This window comes from Tachyglossus aculeatus, chromosome 9, assembly GCF_015852505.1.
Source record: "Tachyglossus aculeatus isolate mTacAcu1 chromosome 9, mTacAcu1.pri, whole genome shotgun sequence".
NCBI classification, from domain to species: Eukaryota; Metazoa; Chordata; class Mammalia; order Monotremata; family Tachyglossidae; genus Tachyglossus; species Tachyglossus aculeatus.
In genome coordinates, this window is record NC_052074.1 from 65861460 (window position 1) to 65874887 (window position 13428).

Below are 13428 nucleotides of genomic sequence, written 5' to 3' on the forward strand. Positions count from 1 at the left end.
CTGGCTAGAAGTGACGGGAGAAACTATCCTAGGGCCTGCCATTTCCTGACACAAGCTTCCTCCTCACAGAGTTTAACTCCAACAAATCAAACAATCAGTGTGCAGAGCAACCACTTCAGAGGGTACACTATCGCAGATTTAGTATATGTGATCGCTGCCTTCAAGGAGCTAACAGCGAGAGAGTCAGACAGCAAAAGAAATGACATATAAGAGAAACAGCAGAGTTTAAGAATATGCACACGTGTATATTTTATTTATTTCGTTAATGATGTGCATTTAGCTTTAATTCTTTTTGTTCTGATGACTTGACACCTGTCCACATGCTTTGTTTTGTTGTCTGTCTCCCCCTTCTAGACTATGAGCCCATTGTTCGATAAGGACCATCTCTATATGCAGCTAACTTGTACTTCCCAAGCACTTAGTACAACGCTCTGCACACAGTAAGTCCACAATAAATACGATTGAAAGAATTAATGGGAATGGGGATGGGTTGAGTATCATAGTGCTAAAGGCATGCTCAATGAGGAAAGGGAGGCCAATAGAACATGGAAATGAGAGGTTGGTCATGAAGCCTCTTGGAGGAAATATGGTTTTAGTAGGGTTTTGAAGATGGGAAGAGTGGTGGTCTGTCAAATATGGAGGGTTAGGGAGATCTGGGCAGGAGGGAGACTGTGTGCAAAGCAAGAGAGAAGAAACTGAGATTCAGTAAGTAGTTCAGTGTTACAGGAGTAAATTGTGTGGGCTGAGTTGTAGTGAGAGAGGAGTGAGGTTAGGTATGATGGGGAGAGCTGATTGATTGCCTTCCCCCTTCTAGACTGTGAGCCCACTGTTGGGTAGGGACTGTCTCTCAATGTTGCCAACTTGTACTTCCCAAGTGCTTAGTACAGTGCTCTGCACACAGTAAGCGCTCAATAAATACAATTGAATGAATGAATGAACTAAAGCTGATGGTAAGGAGTTGATGACTGGTGTGGGTATAGATGGGCAGCAATCAGAAGTTTTTGAGGGGTGGGGAGACTTGCAAAAAAAAATTTTTATTTAGAAAATTGTTCCGGGGGGAGAGTCAAGTTTGGACTGGAGGGTACCGAGGATGCGGGCAGGGAGGTCAGAGAGGAGGCTGTTGCAACAGTTGTAGTAACATATGACAAGTGATTGGAAACAGAGTGGCTTAGTGGCAAGAGCCTGGGCTTGGGAGGCAGAGGTTCTAATCCTGACTCCACCACTGTCAGCTGTGACTTTGGGCAAGTCACTTGTTATCCATCATCCAGGGACGGGTTCGTTCAGTAATCAACGTCGGGGGGGGGGGGGGGCAGGGATGGAAAGCCTGAGTTTTATATAAAATTTATTCCACGAGGTGAATTGAATGAACTGTTTAGGCGTAATGGATTGAATGAATTTCCCTTTCAGGAGGAATGTAATCAATTAGTAATATTAGAGCTTTCCTAATAGGAGGAACACACATATGCATTACTCACATGTGGCAGAACCCCCAGGTCTCACCCAGGCAGAATTCCCTTACAGTTTGTTTGCCCTCATGTGCACTTCCCACTAAGGAGGAATCTCCGGAGTTACAAACCCATGGGAAAGCCCCTGGCTCCCACCCACGAGTATTTTCTCATTTGGGAGGAATCCATTCATTCGTTACATACCCATGGTGAAGTGCCTGGCTTCAGCCCCATAAGTGTCCAGCAGGATGGGACCCTCACTCTCCTATCACTTAGCTTCTCTCTGCCTCAGTTCCCCCATCTGCAAAACGGGGATGAAGACTATAAGCCCCACATGGGGCAACCTAATTACCTTCTATCTATCCCAGTGCTTAGATCAGTGCTTGGCACATAGTAAGCGCTTAACAAATATCATCATCATTATTATTATTATAATCAGCATGGAAGCAGTTTTCTTGGAAAGAAGGGGTGGATTCTAAGGAAATTGTGAACGTAGAACCTACAGAACCAAACAGAAATTCCACAACAAACAGAAAAACCACCCTCTGCTCTAAGGCACTCAATCAGCTCCTCCTCGTACCTCAGGTTATTGATTTCCTACTAAACCCCAGCCCATACACTTTGCTCTAATACTGATAAACTACTCACAGTACCTTGATCTCATTTTTCTTGCCACGAATCTCTTTCCCATATCTTTCCTCTGATCCTCCCTCTTCATATCCCCCCCACCTTGGCCCCATGGCTCCCTCTAGATATCACCTTACTTTGCTCTTCCCATTCCACTCCAAAATCCTTGAGTGAGTTGTCTACAAGAGCTGCCTCAAGTTCCTGTCCTCCAATTCACCCCTTGACCATCTCCAATCTTCTTTCCAATCCCTTCACTTCCCAGAAACTGCCCGCTCAAGGTTCACAAATGATCTCCTTCCTTCCAAATCCACCTGCATCTACTCCATCCTAATCCTCCTTGACGTCTCAGTTGCCTTCAACACTGTGGACCACCCTCTTTTCCAGGAACCATCATACAACCTCAGCTTCACTCATATTGTCCTCTCTGGCTTCTCTTCCTATCTCTCTGGCCATTCACCCTTAATCTCTTTCATGGGCTCCTCCTCTGACTCTTACCCCTTAATTGTGGCAGTTGCTCAAAGGCTCTCAAGGTTAGAGAAGCAGCGTGGTTCAGTGGAAAGAGCACGGGCTTTGGAGTCAGAGGTCATGGGTTCAAATCCCGGCTCTGCCAACTGTCAGCTGTGTGACTTTGGGCAAGTCACTTAACTTCTCTGTGCCTCAGTTACCTCATCTGTAAAATGGGGATGAAGACTGTGAGCCCCCCCGGGGACAACCTGATCACCTTGTAACCTCCCCAGCACTTAGAACAGTGCTTTGCACTTAGTAAGTGCTTAATAAACGCCATTACTATTATTATTATTATTACTAGATCCCCTTCTATTTTCCATCTACACCCACTCACTTGGAGAACTTATTTGCTCCCGTGGCTTCAACTTACCTCCTCTATGCACATGATACCCAAATCTACATCTCAAACCCTGATCTCTCTGCCTCTCTGCAGTCTCGCATTTTCTCCTAAATTCGAGATATCTCCACTTAGATGTACATCAGCTCAAGCTTAACATGTCCAAAACCGAACTACTTATCTCCCCACCGAAACCCTGCCCTGCCTGTTACTTTTCCATCACTGTAGGAGTGCTACCCTTGACTCCTCTATCATTCAACCTATGTATTCAATCTATCACTAAATTCTGTCGGTTCAGTCTTCACAACATCTCTAAAATCTGTCCTTTCCTTTGCACCCAAGTTGTTACCACGTTAATCCAAACACATATCCTACCCCTCCTTGATTTCTGTCTCAGTCTCCTGGATGATCTCCCTGCCTCCTGTCCCTCCACAATACAGTCTGTACCTCACTCTGCTGCCCAGACCACTTCCCTACAAAAACGTTCAGTCCACATTTCCCCACTCATCAGGTACCTCCAGAGGTTGCCCACCTCTGCATCAAATAGAAACTCCTTACTGTTGGCTATAAAACACTCAATCACCTTGCCCCCTCCTACCTCACCTCAACACACTCCTACAACCCAGCCCTCATACTTCACTGCTCTATTGCCAACCTCGATCTCATCTATGTCACCAATGACCTCTCAGCTATGCCCTACCTACATATTTGACAATTACTTACCCCAGTTCAAAGCCTTATTGAAGGCACATCTCCTCCAAGGGGCCTTCCCTGACTAAGCTCTCATTTCCTCTTCTCCCACTCCCTTCTGCATCACCCTGATTTGTTTGCTCCCTTATTTACCATCTCCCCCCACACACATACCCCGCCCCACAGCACTTCAGTTCATATCTGTAATTTATTCATCTATACCAATGTCTGTCTCCCTCCTCTAGACTGAAAACCTGTAGTGGACAGGAAATGTGTCTACCGCCTGTTATATTGTTAAATTATACTCTCCCCAATGTTAAGTACAGTGCTCTGTGCATAGTAGGAACTCAGTAAATTTGATTAATTGATTGATTGAGAAGGAGGAGAAGGAAGAGGAAGAGGGGAAGGAGAAGGAAGGGGAAGCAGGGGAGGAGGAAGATGTTCAGAAGGGCTTTGAAGTGGGGAGTAGTAGGATTTGTTGCATTTGCCAGGGAAGAGTTTCCCTCCTCGGAGAAGAGTGTGAGCAAAGGGCCACTGGTAGGAGAGTTGAGAGTGAGGTACAACTGTAAGGTTAGCTTGGGAGGAATGCAAAGTCTTATCTGTTGAATGGCAAATGAAGAATGCTGAGTTGTAACTAGAGAAACCTCAAGGAGAGCATTAACACTAACAATAATAATAGTGGTATCTGCCAAGCACTGTACTAAGTATTGGGTTAAAATCAAAATAATCACATAATGCCTGTCCAACATAGGGCTCACAGAATAAAGGGGAGGGAGAGGAAACTGAGACACTGAAAAGTTAAGGGACTTTCCCAAGTTCACACAGCTGGTGAGTGCTGGAGCTAGATTAGAATGCAGGTCCTGACTCCCAAACCCAAGCTTTCTCCACAGGTTATGCTGCCTCTCAATGATGAGGAATTTCTACTTGATGTAGAGGGGAAACATTTAATTAAATTATGGATAGCTTTGTTTATTGGCCTGAAATTGTACAATTTGGTTTGCTCTATTTTGCAGTGTGGTTTTGCGTGGGGCTTTGCTTCTAGGACATATTGTGGCTATAAACTTCATGTGGGCAGGGATCCTTATTACTAATGCTAATGTTCATTTCCAAGTTCTCAGTTCAGAGATGATATTAGTCATGTTGCACTGAGGATGCTGCTTGTCACATCTGGCCCTTTGGCACCGTTCTCTGTCTGGATTTTGCTCTATTGGCTTTTCCACTATTTCCCAAGAATAATGTTGGATTATGAAAATGTCTAACATCCCCTAGGTGAGTGATGTAGATCTTTTGAGCTCTATATTGTATTTTCCTATAATGTAAAACCAGCCCATATGTTCCTGTAGACTATATGTTCCTTGAGGGCAGGAATTGTATCTACCAACTCTCATGTATTATCCTCTCCCAACTGATTAATACAATGTTTTGCACCCAGGAAACACTCAATAAATACCATTCATTGATTGATTGATTGACTGATGTTCCAGTTTATGGACTAACAAGACTCCATTGGAACAACTTCATTTCCTCTAAACTTTCCCTGGTCTCTGACACTGGAAACAGAAATGAATCTTTTCTTTTTTTTTTCTTTTGCTTTTTATGGTATTAGGTGCTTACTATGTGCCAGGCACTGGGGTGGATACAAGCTAATCAGGTTGGACAAAGTCCATGGACATTCATTCATTCATTCAATCGTATTTATTGAGTGCTTACTGAGTGCAGAGCACCGTACTAAGCGCTTGGGAAGTACAAGTTGGCAACATATAGAGACAGACCCTGCCCAACAATGGGCTCACCGTCTAGGAGGGAATGGGGCTCACTGTCTAAATCCTCTTTTTAAAGATGAGTTAACAAGCACAGAGAAGTTAAATGACTTGCCCAAGACCACACAGCAGACAAGAGGTGGACCTGGATTTAGAACTCAGGTCCTTCTGATGCCCAGAGCAGTGCTCTCTCTATCTAGGCCATGCCATTTCTCTGAAATGTGGATTTTTCTGAAGCATGGATTTTGACTTACAATACTTAATACTGTGATATTTGTTAAGCACTTACTATGTCCAAAACTTGCACTAAGCTGGTATAGATAGCAAGGTAATCAGGTTAGACACAGTCACTGTCCACATAGGGCTCACAGTCTAAATGTATTGTACAAGGTGATTGCAAAATTCTTAAAGTATTTCTAGAACTATTTCAAAGATGATTCAGAACTAGTGGGCTTCTATGATTGAAATGTTAGAGGTGATACAAATACAATGAAGTATAATGCTGGAAAAACAATTACAGCCAGGAGTATTACAGGAGAAGGAACTTTCCTCTCTCTGAATTACTAAATTCTCTGGAGAAATCAAGCCAACCTAGAGCCTCATCAGGGATGATTACAGTGTTGAAACTTCTGCCGAGAAGAGCCTAATCCCCACCCTTAAAGGGTGTGTCCTCTTGGAAGAGGCTATAAGTAAGTAATTGGCAGAAATATCATTGTGAATCCTTTCTCAGAATTTCTATGGTAGGAAGGAAGATATGGATTATGGAAGTGTATCTAAAATCTGAACTTTAAATTTACAGATAGGGTAAGCAGCTCTAACCATATTAACAGTATGTTTTCAAGATAAAAACAGAAAAACCAGTGTGTTTGAAAGAAAAAAGTGAACAAAGTCAATGGCAGGCTATTTTTAGAGTAGATATATCAAAAGAATTCATTCATTTATATTTAATGAGCGCTCTCACTAGGAAACTTTATTATGTTATTTGTTAATCAATTTGTCCAACCTGATTAACTTGTATCTACCCCAATGCTTAGAACATAGTAAGTGCTTAACAAGTACCATAACTATTATGATTATGATTATCATGAACTTACTATATGCCAAGCACTATACTAAGCAGTGGGGTAGATACAAGCTTGTCAGGTTCAAAACAATCCCTGTCCAACAACATGGCACAGTGGAGAGAGCATGGGCCTGGGAGTGCAAAGATCATGACTTCTTCTGACCTTCTGATGATGATGATAATGATGGCATTTGTTAAGGGCTTATTAGGAGAATCAGCATGACTCAGTGGAACGAGCAAAGGCTTGGGAGTCAGAGGTCATGAGTTCTAATCCCGGTCCACCACTTGTCAGCTGTGTGACTTTGGGCAAGTCACATAACTTCTCTGTGCCTCAGTTCCCTCATACGTAAAATGGGGATTAAGACTGTGAGCCCCACGTGGGACAACCTTGATTACCTTGTATCCCCCCAGCGTTTAAACCAGTGCTTGGCACCTAGTAAGCACTTAACAAATACCAACATTATTATTATTATCATTATTATTATTATTATTATTATTATTATGCTCCAGGCATTGTACTAAGTGGTGGGGTGGATACAAGCAAACCTAGTTGGACACAGTCCCCATCTCATGTGGGGCTCGTAGTCTCAAGCCCCATTTTATAGATAAGATAACAGATGCCCAGAGACATGAAGTGGCTTCTTCAGCTCCACCTCCTGTCTGCTGTGTGGTCTTGGACAAGTCACTTAACTTCTCTCTGCTTGTTAACTCATCTGTAAAATGGGGATTAAAACTGTGAGCCTCATGTCCATGGACTATGTCCAACCTGATTAGCTTATATCAACACCAGTGCCTGGAACATAGTAAGTGCTTAACAAATACCATAAACAAAATTCCTTTCTGTTTCCAGTGTCAGAGAACAGGGAAACTTTGGAGGTCACACAGAGCCAGGATTAGAACTCAGGTCCTTCTGACTTCCAGGCCATTCACTAGGACAAGCTGCTTCCTTGTACATAAAATGGAACTGTAGAATTCTAATTATGGACTGAGTTTGCAAGGGACAAAGTGATGCTTGTTTAAAAATGTCAATAAAAAGTTCTCAAGAAAATTGAAAAGAAAAATGAAAACAAATTTTTTTTGGAAAAATTTTGCTTTTCTCAAACTCCACCTGTCAGTATCTTCAAGGACATACCGGTCATTTTGATTCCATTTTCCACTTCTTTGTTCATGTATTCTTGCCAATGGGGCAGAATTCAGGGAGAACATTAAGGTCAGTTTAATCAGTGAACACCTTTGTCTGTTCCTAGAATTTACCTTCCTAGGCTTTTCATTCATTCATTCAATCGTATTTATTGAGCACTTACTGTGTGCAGAGCACTGTACTAAGTACTTGGGAAGTACAAGTTAGCAACACATAGAGACGATCCCTCCCCAACAGTGGGCTCACAGTCTAGAAGGGGGAGACAGAGAACAAAACAAACCATAGTAACAAAATAAAATAGAATAAATATGCACAAATAAACTAAATAAATAAATAGAGTAATAAATACATACAAACATATATACATATATACAGGTGCTGTGATTAGGGGAAGGAGGTAAGGTGGGGGCGATGGAGGGGGGAGGAGGGGGAGAGGAAGGAGGAGGCTCAGTCTGGGAAGGCCTCCAGACTTGTACATAAATAACCTCAATTTTCTTCATTCTTATCATTAATCCATAGAATTGTGCTGATTTTGCAAAGCAGTCTGATCTACTGATGTGTGTGTGTGTGTGAGTTTTTGTGAGTGTGTGGGTATAAGTGTATGTATATTTATGAATTTAGGTGTGTATTTACCCTTCTCAGGGTCACACCTGGAGAGTTTCCAGGTTCCAGTACTCTACCAGTCTTGACTATGGGAGGGAGAGTCAAGCAGAGCATATCCATTTCATTCCTAGATTGGGCTGTGGCTAGCAAATGGAAGGCAATCTGCTAGAATTCAAAACTCCCCTGTGCTGGGCAGCAGCAGCATGGGAGAGAGTCGAGGGCAGAGACTCGAGTTCCTTAAGGGTCAGTTCTTGGTCCCCTTCTGTTCTCTATCTACACTCACTCACTTGGTGAACTCATTTGCTCCCATGGCTTCAATTATCATCTCTACGCTGATGACACCCAAATCTACATCTCTGCCTCTGCTCTCTCTCCCTCCTTCCAGGCTTCCTCCGTCTCCTGCCTTCAGGACATCTCCATCTGGATGTCTGTCCGCCATCTAAAACTCAACATGTCCAAGACTGAACTCCTTATCTTCCCTCCCAAACCCTGCCCTCTCCCTGACTTTCCCATCACTGTTGATGGCACTACCATCCTTCCCATCTCGCAAGCCCACAACCTTGGTGTCATCCTTGACTCTGCTCTCTCTTTCACCCCTCACATCGAATCTGTAACCAAAACCTGCCAGTCTCACCTCTGCAACATCGCCAAGATCTGCCCCTTCCTCCCCATCCAAACCGCTACCCTGCTCATTCAGTCGCTCATCCTATCCCTACTGGATTACTGCATCAGCCTCCTCTCTGATCTCCCATCCTCCTGTCTCTCCCCACTTCAATCTATACTTCATGCTGCTGCCCAGACCGTCTTTGTGCAGAAACACTCTGGGCATGTTACTCCCCTCCTCAAAAATCTCCAGTGGCTACCAATCAACCTACACATCAGGCAAAAACTCCTCACTCTCAGCTTCAAGACTCTCCATTACCTCGCCCCCTCCTACCTCACCTCCCTTCTTTCCTTCTACAGCCCAGCCCACACCCTCTGCTCCTCTGCTGCTAACCTCCTCACTGTGCCTTGTTCTCACCTGTCCCACCATCGACCCCCGGCCCATGTCCTCCCCCTGGCCTGGAATGCCCTCCCTCCGCACATCTGCCAAGCTAGCTCTCTTCCTCCCTTCAAACCCCTACTGAGAGCTCACCTCCCCCAGGAGGCCTTCCCAGACTGAGCCCCCTCCTTCCTTTCCCGCTCCTCCCCCTCCCCATCCCTTGCCTTACCCCCTTCCCCTCCCCACAGCACCTGTATATATGTATATATGTTTGTACATATTTATTACTCTATTTATTTATTTATTTTACTTGTACATATTTATTCTATTTATTTTATTTTGTTAATATGTTTTGTTTTGTTGTCTGCCTCCCCCTTCTAGCCTGTGAGCCCGCTGTTGGGTAGGGACCGTCTCTATATTTTGCCAACTTGTACTTCCCAAGTGCTTAGTACAGTGCTCTGCACACAGTAAGCACTCAATAAATATGATTGAATGAATGAACTATGCAGAAGGAGGCAATGGTAAACCACTTCTGTATTTTCTACCAAGAAAACTATATGGATACACTACCAGAATGATTGCAGATGGGCGTGGGGCATTCTGGGAGAGATGTGTCCATGGCATCACTATGGGTTGGAGATGATTCCGGTGCATAAGACAAGACAAGGTGTGTATTTGTGAGGGTGAGTGGACCCTCAAAAGACAACCATCTGCACTGAGACTCTGAATCCTTTTCTATTGGAAAAGTTTCCTGGTAGATTGAATGAGGATACTGACACCACCTTCCAGGCTCTTCATCACACCCTTAAGAATAGCAGCATAGAACAGGTTGAACACCTTAGACCTACCAACCAACCCTGCTTCACTCCGACAGTGGTGGGGACAAGCTGCTTAGGATTCTTTGAGGTCTACCTCAAGCAATCATTCCTTCACAGGATGGCCTAAAGATCTTGGTGAGTTTCTTTAGGAGGGTCAAATTTCATTGAGTAGTTGCTTGGTTTCATGTGGAGTTGGAGGCTGCCACAATGTGGTGGGTTGTGGATGTTGAGAATGGGGGGTGAGAGAGAAGTAGGGTGAGAGGGAAAAGCAGAGAAACTTTCTCCCACCCTTGGCCCCTTCCCATCTCACTTCATCCTGGAGCAGGGATAGCTGTTCCCCACTGCTTCCCAATCCCTATATGACTGTTCTCTACATGACAAGGGGAGGGGAGCATTCCACAGATGGGGTTCTGGCAGTCCTTTACTCAGGGTCTCTTCTGCCCACCCAGCTGCGTGCCAAGAGAAGCTCCCTGGACCAACTCCCCAATTCCTCGTGATGCTGCCTCTGAACAAAATCTCCCAGATCTGTTTGAAGCCAAGCTTCCTTGGCGTTTACCTGAGAGAAGGTTCAAAATAAAGGTGCTGATAAAAAGAATGTGAAAGAGAAAATAATTGAATATTCTTATTGAGGGAAAGAGGTTGTACCTTCCACCTTGTTTTTCACTTCTTAAAACCTATGAAGGGGCCAAGGGGCTAGGCCAAGGCCTGGGCAAGCTAAGAATGTGAGGACATGTCAGCAAGTACCTACTTTCACATCATCTTAATGGCCTGTTTTCATCTGAACCTACGCTTTCAGTGACCCAAGTACCTGCATTCAAGTCAGTAGTTTGTCAACAAACCATCCAGTTAAGCAGTTAATGCTGTTTTAAATGTCACCTATAACCCTCAGTTTATCTGATCTCACCATGTCCCCTCAATCCCTTCCTTCTAATCATCGCATCCTTGTCCTTCCGGCCCAGCACCACCCTCATTCCCCCTCCAACCAACCCTGATCTAACCATCTCTACTCTCTACTCTCTAATCTCTACTCCAACCAACTCTCATCATCAATGGTTTTTATCTGTCACTAACTATGCCAAGAACACTTTTCTAAGCACTTGGGAGGGTACAATACAATAGAGTTGGCAGATATGTCTCCTGCCCACAGTAAGCTTACAGTCTAGAAGGGGAGACAGACATTAATGAAAATGAATCATTTATAATATACAATGGAAAGATATATACCTAAGTGCTGTGGGGTTGAGGGTGGGGCAAATATCTGATGTCCAAATATCACAGATCCACGTGCATAGATGATTCAGGAGGGAGAGGGAGCCAGGGAAAAGAGGGCTTAATCAGTGAAGGCCTCTTGGAGAAGTTGTAACCACAACCCCACAACCACAACCCCCTCACCTGCCTTCTCTCTCACATACACCCATTCCCCACAAACCTGTCCTGAACCCTGACAAAGTCCTCTAGTCTTTTGACCCCCTCCAATTCCCTAAAGACATCATGCCCCATCTGCTCTCTAAACCCAACCTATCTTCTCTTAACACTTCAACATCATCATCTCCAGGAACTCTACTCCCTTTCTCCATTGTCCCTCCACCAATCTCATACCACTAACCCACAACCCAGGATCACCTCCACAATAGACTTCATTTGTTCCTGTGCTTGAACTGCTGGAAATCCAGACACTAAACTGACCATGTCAACCTCCAATTTATCCTCACCTGCTTTAATTCTGCCTTATCCTCTGCCTGACAATATTATTACACCATCCTTATTAACTCCCATACTCTCTATCGGCATCATGTTTAACTCCCTCCTTAAACTACATCACCTTTCCCTTAATGACCTACCCACATACTTTTTGATAAAGTTGAAACCTTAAGACGTGATCTCCCAAAAATTAATAATAAATCAATAATATCAATAATGGTATTTAACATTCATTCATTCAATCATATTTATTAAGTGCTTACTATGTGCAGAGCACTGTACTAAATGCTTGGAAAGTATAATTCAGCAACAGAGACAATCCCTGTTCACAACAGGCTCACAGTCTAGAAGAAATCGGGTTGGACACAGTCCCTGTCCCATGTAGGGCTCACAGTCTCAATCCCAATTTTCCAGTTGAGGTAACTGAGGCCGAGAGAAATGAAGTGACTTGCCCAATGTCACATAGCTGATAAGTGGCAGAGCTGGGATTAGAACCCATGATCTTCTGATTCCCAGGCCTGGGCTCTAGACACTATCCCATGCTGTTTCCCTAGGTGCTGGGCACTGTACTAAGTGCTGAGCTGATAGTCGGATTGGACACAGTCCCTGACCCACATAGGGCTCACAGGTTTAAGTCCCATTTTACATTTGAGGGAACTGGATCCCAGAGAAGTAGAGTGACTTGCCAAAAGTCACAGAGCAGACAAGTGGTGGACCTGAGATTAGAACCCATGACCTTCCAACTCCCAGGCCTGTGCTCTATCCATTGCACCATGTGCTCCTCTCCAGCCCCTCTCTCCTCTGCCCAGTCTTTGATTCTCAAGTCTTTCCCAACAGTATCACCAGAGAAGAGCTCCCCCACTTCTAAAAATCAACATCCCCACCCACACTTCTGACCCCATCCCTTCACATCTTAGCAAAACACTTTCCCCTTTATTTCTTCCCTCCCTTACAGCCATCTTCTACCACTCACTTTTCAAACACTTCTTCCTCACTGATTTCAGCATGCTCATAATAATAATAATAACGATAATTATGGTATTTGTTAAGCACTTACTACATGCCAGCACTGTTCTAAGTGCTGGGGAAGATTCAAGGTTATCAGGTTGTTCCATGTGGGGCCCACAGTTATAATCCCCATTTTGCAGTTGAGGTAACTGAGGCACAGAGAAGCAGCGTGGCTCAGTGGAAAGAGCACGGGCGTGGAAGTCAGAGGTCATGGGTTCAAATCCCAGCTCTGCCGCTTTTCAGCTGTGTGACTTTGGGCAAGTCACTTAACTTCTCTGTGCCTTGGTTACCTCATCTGTTAAATGGGCATTAAGACTGTGAGCCCCACGTGGGACAATTTGATCACCTTGTATCCTCCCCAGTACTCAGAACAGTGCTTTGCACATAGTAAGCACTTAACAAATACCATTATTATTATTATTAAGTGACTTGCCCAAGGTCACACAGCAAGGAAGTGGCGGGGCTGGGATTAGAACCCAGGTCATCTGACGCCCCAGCCTGGACTCTTTCCATTAAGTCATGCTGCTTCTCATGTACCCCCTCCCCCCAAAAAAAAACTTTCCCTAGTCCCACAGTTCCCTCCAGTTATCTTCCCATCTCCCTCTAACTATTTCTTTACAAGCGAATTGTGTACATCTACTGTCTTCATTTCCTCTTCTTTGATTCTCTCCTTGACCCCCTTCATTCTGGTTCCCACTCCCCTTCCCTCCACAAAAACTGCCCTCTCTAAAGTCACAAACAACCTT